Raw genomic sequence first — 6,073 nt, 5'->3', positions numbered from 1 at the left:
TTTCTTTGACTGTTTGGCAACCATGAAAAGAAACACCTAAGTTTAAAAGTTTTAGTAAATAAAGGTGAAACTCGTGTTATAGTTCCAAGACACAACAACTTTTCAAGTGCACCTTTATGAAAATTGTCAAAAAAACCCCACCAATTCTAATAAACCAAAATATCTTTAAAATGAATTTAAATACACAAACACTGAAAAATATTGCCATATCTTTGTATTACGAAAGTTAGGATTTTTAGGATCCAGAGGTTAAAATTTTTACACAAATATATATAGAGAAAAAAATTAATTTTGTTAAGCGTTGTAGAAGAGAAAATGTTTGTATTGCCTCGGATAGTCTTTTAAACACCACCACCAGTCCCGTAAATTCATGTGGTGCACTTTGTTTACATGTAAAAATGGCGACTCTCGATCTCGATGTAAATTCGACATACTTGGGTTTTCCGAGGTCGGTAGCGTGTTTCGATGAAAGTTTGAGGCTAGTCAACAAACGATATCAGTAGTAAATTGCATGAAGAATTTAAAAATACTAATTGTTTTTACAGAATTTGCGTATAAATAAGGTAAATCAGTCGAAAACTAGCGCACGTTTTTCTGCGCAATAAATATACAATTTTTTCAATGGGTGGCCCTGTAGCTCTCCGGTCTGTCAATATTTTTTTCCAGGAGAGCTACAGTTCTGCAGCTATAAATTGCAATAAAACAGATTTTGTTTACTATCAATATTCAGGTATTCATTGGTCGAACCTTCCGAGAAGTACCGGAGTATAAGTTCGTTGATGAAGGCTCTAGTCTTTTGTTTAACAAAATGAAATTGAAAAGGTTTCTAAAATAATAAGCATGTGCGACCTTAGAAAATGCATGGATTTTCCTATCAAAAAAATTGACACTTTAAATTTTGTGTGACGGTATCTTAGAAATGACATTCTGTTGTAAATAAGATGCTAACAAACTATCAAAAGTAGCTAGAGTCAGAATTGCAAGGACAGTAGAGGCATCAGTACAGGTATGCATGTTTTATCTCCTGTGAAATACACAAATTGATTGTATGAATTTCTAAATTATTTAAAGAGTTCGAGTTGTGTTGTTTTGTCAGTTAAAAGAAATATTAATTTTCTATGTTTGTTTTTGTTTAATTTTCGACTGTCAAGGTATTAAAGCTCGATCGTGTACGTCAGTATATAGTATTGTTATTATATTTGCTCATTTCAAAAGAAATAGCTGTTTTATTCAGATAAAAATATATTTTTATTGGCAAAGTAAACGCCTTGGCATGTCTAATTTTCTGGCAGCTATCCTGTTTATACGAATTAAGAATTTATGTACGAGTACTGAATAACTTGTATATATATATATATATATATATATATATATATATATATATATATATATATATATATATCTGTGTGTGTGAACGAAGTCAATGCTTATAAAGCATTTCTCTGTTCTTTGTGATAAAACATGACTTAAAGTACATCTTCAGTTGGTTCGGGTGATTACCCTCAAAGAGTTCAGGAAGCCGTTCTAAATGACGGATTGCGTCCCTCCCTAACCATGGATGCCCAGATCTACAAACTCTTTCTAGGAGTAGCACTGATGAACGACTAATAATTCTATAAACAAATAAATATACATATTTTTATCACTAAAATCTACGCACGACTTATATTTAAATTTAAATATTCCAATAATTTCTTCAATTTGCCAATTACCAAAGTAACTCTTAAGTTTACAGGTTGTCGATTTTTTTTTATTATTTCAATCACCCCTGCGAATGTGTTCGGAACGTTTTCTTTATCGTTGCTTTGTATGAAATAAATCCAGAGGTGCTCGAATGAAAGTTTACGAGAGTTCACCGAGATTTGTTCAGTTCCTCTGAAATTTCGATCGAAGGTATTAAGTGTTCGGATAATATTCTCAAGTACATAAGTACTGGTCGTTTTTCATATCATATTCTTTTTTGATTTATATGAAAAACATGAAAATATATCAGGATATATGTCTTATTATATCATCTAGCGGTTATTTAAACTTACCGATGATATTCAGAACAGTGTTATCGTTCGTTTTCAACCACTCTACACGTGAACATTGAGTTGTTTTATAATATCATAGCCATGTTTGATGCATTTGGCATGCATTACCATGCTTATGGAAAAATGAATGAGTGTCTGTTTGAATTAAAACTTAGTATATCGAGACAATTTCAAGGAACATTCTATTCTGTATAAACTAGTAAAGCCTGTTTCACAATTGATGCTATACTAGGTCAGGCGCAAAATTAAACCTTAGGGGGGATAGCTACTAAGCATGCTATTTGTTACAAAAGCAGAAATATATATTCTATTGTCATATTTATATCTAAAACTCATTTTATCCACCAATTAATGGAGGTTAAATGTAAAATCAATAAACGTGTAGATTTTATATTTGACAACAAGTACCTAGATTCTATGAAATAGACTATAAACATGAGGCACGATTTTTACTGCGAAACTAAAAGGGTCAAATAAACCGCGTTGTCTAAATTTGAATGACAATAATATTCGCAGGGGTGTCAATGCCAGTGGAGTTTCCTCTCCTTTTTAGAAAGCGGTTGTGTCGTCAGATTTTCATTTAAGATTTATTGTCGTCCGGTTTTAGTGTTTAAATCAATTCTATTGTGTGGAAACGCATAGTCACGGATTTTCTTCATACTTTACTCTTTAATATACTTTAATTTATAAAAATAAAAAAAAGGTTAACACCATTTATTTTTTGGAATATGGTCCTGTTGTCATGGTAACAGAGGGCGAAATTGTAAACATTGCATTTTAACGCCTATTTGAAAACACGTGAGTAATAACAGTAATTCATGGTTTTTCATTTTCCCAAGTCGTGGGTTTCTGATCCGCTCCGCTCTACATAAACCTTTCACCGAAAAGACAATACATATGCGGGTTAATGATCACGCCATCTAGTGAGTGTACTCATGTTTGAACTGTTGTGACCTCTTGTTCTGACCAATCAGAGAATGCGTTATAAACAGAAACAATATAGCAATATGGATTCTCCCATGAACAAAATCAAATTTGAGGAAAATATGGATTTACTCGGACTAAAAAATAATAGCAGTAAGTCAAATACTTACTAGTCCATCTCAAATTTATTTGACAACGGTTCAACCTTGATCGATGCACAATTAACATCATTATTGAAACAACGTTTCTTATTGGATCATGCAAGCATGTATGACACCAACCAGCATGCCAGGTTTCCAACCCCGTCAAACTCTGTCTATTCGGTCAAGGGTTTATGTAGAGCGGGGCGGATCAGAAACTCTTGACTGGGGAAGACGACGGTTTCTTAAGAAAAACAAGATATCTGTGAGCCAATGCTCACTAGTGATACCCCCGCTCTGATGTGAATATGCAAAATAAGCAAAGTCGACATTTAACAGAAAGCTGACATCCGATTGGTACAGAAATATATCCCACAATATGGCATGCCTAAACAAATAGTGTGTTAAAATTTCAAGCATCTGCGATAAATAGCTGCTGAGAAATCTTTGAGGAAAATTTGTTTGAAAATTTTGGCTAAAATAAACAAAGTACTCATTTAACAGGAAGATGACGTCCGATTAGTACAAAAATACATTCCACGATATGGCATGCCTTAACAAACACTGTGTAAAAATTTCTAGCATCTCCGATAAATTGCTGCTGAGAAATCTTTGACGAAAATTTGTTTGAAAATTTTGGCAAAAAATAAACAAAGTCATTATTTAACAGGAAGTTGACGTCCGATTGATATAAAAATATATCCCACGATATGGCATGCCTAAACAAATAGTGTGTTAAAATTTCAAGCATCTGCGATAAATAGCTGCTGAGAAATCTTTGAGGAAAATTTGTTTGAAAATTTTGGCTAAAAATAAACAAATTCGTCATTTAACAGGAAGATGTCGTCCGATTAGTACAAAAATACATTCCACGATATGGCATGCCTATACAAATATTGTGTAAAAATTTCAAGCATCTGCGATAAACAGTTGCTGAGAAATCTTTGACGAAAATTTGTTTGAAAATTTTGGTTACAAATAAGCAAAGTCATCATTTAACAGGAAGTTGAAGTCCGATTGATACAAAAATATATCCCACAATATGGCATGCCTAAACAAATAGTGTGTTAAAATTTCAAACCTCTGCGATAAATAGTTGCTGAGAATTCTTTGACGGAAATTTGTTTGAAAATTTTGGCAAAAAATAAACAAAGTCGTCATTTAACAGGAAGTTAACTTCTGATTGGCACAAAAATACATCCCACCATATGGCATGCCTATACAAATACTGTGTAAAAATTTCCAGCATCTGCGATAAACAGTTGCTGAGAAATCTTTGACGAAAATTTGTTTGAAAATTTTGGTTAAAAAATAAAGAAAGTCATTATTTAACAGGAAGTTGACGTCCGATTGATACAAAAATATATCTCACGATATGGCATGCCTTAACAAACACTGTGTTAAAATTTCAAGCATCTGCGATAAATAGTTGCTGAGATAAATGCGACAGAAATTTTTGTTACGGACGGACAGACAGACACACAAGGGTAAAACAGTATACCCCCTCTCCTTCGGAGCGGGGGTATAAATATTGTGTAAAAATTTCAAGCATCTGCGATAAATAGTTGCTGAGAAATCTTTGACGGAAATTTGTTTGAAAATTCTGGTTAAAAAATAAGCAAAGTCATCATTTAACAGGAAGATGAAGTCCGATTGATACAAAAATATATCCCACAATATGGCATGCCTAAACAAATAGTGTGTTAAAATTTCAAGCATCTGCGATAAATAGTTGCTGAGAATTCTTCGACGGAAATTTGTTTGAAAATTTTGGCAAAAAATAAACAAAGTCGTCATTTAACAGGAAGTTGACATCTGATTGGTACAAAAATATATCCCACGATATGGCATGCCTAAACAAATACTATGTAAAAATTTCAAGCATCTGCGATAAACAGTTGCTGAGAAATCTTTGACGAAAATTTGTTTGAAAATTTTGGTTAAAAAATAAGCAAAGTCGTAATTTAACAGGAAGTTGACGTCCGATTGGTACAAAAATATATCCCACGATATGGCATGCTATAATAAACACTGTGTTAAAATTTCAAGCATCTGCGATAAATAGTTGCTGAGATAAATGCGACAGAAATTTTTGTTACGGACGGACAGACAGACAGACACACAAGGGTAAAACAGTATACCCCCTCTCCTTCGGAGCAGGGGTATAAAAATTACGAAAAAAGAAAAAAAATTATACAAAGGGATAGAAAAGACAATTATTCGGCACAATTTATCTGGGTGTTTTTTTTTTTGTCATTATCGCCAAAACACCAATTTGAATATATACAAACTTTACTATGTAGCTACGATTATCAATATTTAAGACTGAGTCATTGATATGCATGTATATCTCAGTGTGCCATATATATGATCTAGGTTTTGTTGTACAACCTAATCTGAAAGATGAAAAAAAATAAGCAAGCTCACATACCCCACGCTCCCCTATTTCTTGCCAATGTTAAACACAATATGATAGCACTTTTGCGGTAAAAAATGAACTGACTGACATGTCTGAAACAATATACTCCCCACAACTTGTTGCGTGATGTATAATAAAGTTAACAGGTATCTCCCAATATCATAAAGTATTTTATTACAGTAATTGTTCTCTCTCTCTCTCATTTAAATATAAAAACATATCAATTGAAGTCTATTTGAATTGTTTATTCATATCTATATCTGGTGTTGATAATAGAGCAGAAGGCGGCAAGAGCAACACTCGTTTATAGAAATATGTGTAACCGTAAAAACATATCTTGAGTTAATGTGATTGAAAATGCTGTAAAATTGCGTTTTGCTGACGACTGAGTCAGTAGATATCTATTTTCTTTATTAATGTTATAATTTCTTAAAATGTTTTATACATTTTCTACCTTTATTTAGAAAAGATTATTTTCAAAAAATTATTCGAAAAATCATGGTTTGTCATGTCCGCTGACGATCTTGGTATAAAACTAAACGTCAGTGAATGAA

The sequence above is a fragment of the Crassostrea angulata genome, chromosome 10, assembly GCF_025612915.1.
Source record: "Crassostrea angulata isolate pt1a10 chromosome 10, ASM2561291v2, whole genome shotgun sequence".
NCBI lineage: Eukaryota > Metazoa > Mollusca > Bivalvia > Ostreida > Ostreidae > Magallana > Magallana angulata.
The sequence above is the reverse complement of the archived record's forward strand: the minus strand, read 5'-3'. Positions refer to the sequence as shown.